The following is a 1,632-nucleotide window of genomic DNA, read 5'->3' as shown; positions in this document are numbered from 1 at the left end:
ATAGGGCGCGCCGCACTTTTTGAAGAAAATCTAAGACTTTTAAGTGCGCCTTATGGTCGTGAAAATACGGTAATTACCTGAAAATGAATGTGCCTTCTTGTGTGGTACAGCCTATCCAAGAAGTTTGTGCTTCGGTTTTTGAAGAGTAAAATTCTAGTATTTAGCCTCTATTAGCAGATACCCAGTTACAGTTTATAAATGAAGTTTTCTAGCATTCACTGATGACTGTATTATCTTTGTCTGTATACCGAGCTTCTTATTAAAGGCACGCACACACCGATCTCTCCTCCGATTCCACTTTATTTCCTATTCCCATTTTCTTGCTGGAGCTTCTTGCTCGCCAGTGAATTACACACATTGCAGCAACACAGTGCCATCTAGTGGCTGATACAAACATAGGTCAACATGTTACATCTCCCTTCTTAAAAAAAAACCAAAACAACAAAACAACTCAGGTTTGTAAAATTTCTAAGGCAACTGAAATTACGGGAATAACATCCTGAGCAACATCCATTAATAACATAGCATTCGACTCAATACTGGCTACATCATAACCATAATAAACAGACGTATTTAGTGACATCATTGGAACAACAAACATGTGAACAGCCCTTTTTTTTTATTTTTTTTAGGGCAGCGATCTGCCTGCACCCTTTACAATATTACAGGTCCAAGACCTGTCTTGGTTTAGTAACACGCCCATATCGAGTCGTGTATCCGGGTGTTGTAATGTCTTTATCAGGGGGCTCCACAGGCGGGGGCTGAGAAACCACAGAGCTGTCATCGCTGTTGACTGTTGGTTGAATGAACTCCTCACCTCCTATGCTGTTTCTGCCTTCGCGGAGGTGTCGGCGGTTACGGCGATAAAGTTGTCCTGTATCTGTGGTTATGTTGTAGCTTCTTGACGTGTCAGCACAACTTGTGATCACAGCTGGTTTCCAGGAACCATCTTGTTGCCGGAACCGGACCGGTGTGCCAGGATATAGTTGAGGCAGAGGTCGGGCCGCTCTGTTGAAATAAGTCTGCTGGCGCTGCTGGCAGACTTCTCTCCTCTCACGCACTGTTTGCTGGCAAACTACTCGGGGTTCCAGCTGTTTTGGAATTGCAGGGAGGATGGAGCGGAGTCTCTGGCTCATGAGTAGTTGTGCAGGCGACTTTAAGTTGTCTACAGGGGTGTTCCGGTATTCTAATAGGCTCAAGTAGGGATCCTTATGTTCAGCTTTGGCCTTGTCCAGTAGTTTTTTTGCTGTCTGGACCGTTTTCTCGGCTAGGCCGTTGCTCTGTGGGTAATGGGGGCTAGTAGTGGTGTGGGTGAAACTCCATGACTTTGCGAACTGTTGGAACTTACTTGAAGCATAGCACGGGCTGTTATCACTAATCACTGACTCTGGAATACCATGCCTAGCCATGGCTGACTTTAGTTTGTGGATCACTGCTTCTGCAGTGCAGCTGTGCAGTCTTTCCAACTCGAAGAATCTACTGTAGTAATCTACGATGATGATGTAGTCTTCCGAGTTCCAGGCTATGACCTGCCACGGTCGTTCTGGTATTGCATGTGACAACAGGGGATCCGTGGGGTTAGCAGCTTGTCTCTCCTGGCATGTGCTGCAGGCTCCGACTGCTTCCTCAATC

Source organism: Pundamilia nyererei, unplaced genomic scaffold (genome assembly GCF_000239375.1).
Source record: "Pundamilia nyererei isolate P.nyererei 1_Seehausen unplaced genomic scaffold, PunNye1.0 scaffold00164, whole genome shotgun sequence".
NCBI classification, from domain to species: domain Eukaryota; kingdom Metazoa; phylum Chordata; class Actinopteri; order Cichliformes; family Cichlidae; genus Pundamilia; species Pundamilia nyererei.
This window is presented reverse-complemented; position numbering follows the sequence as displayed.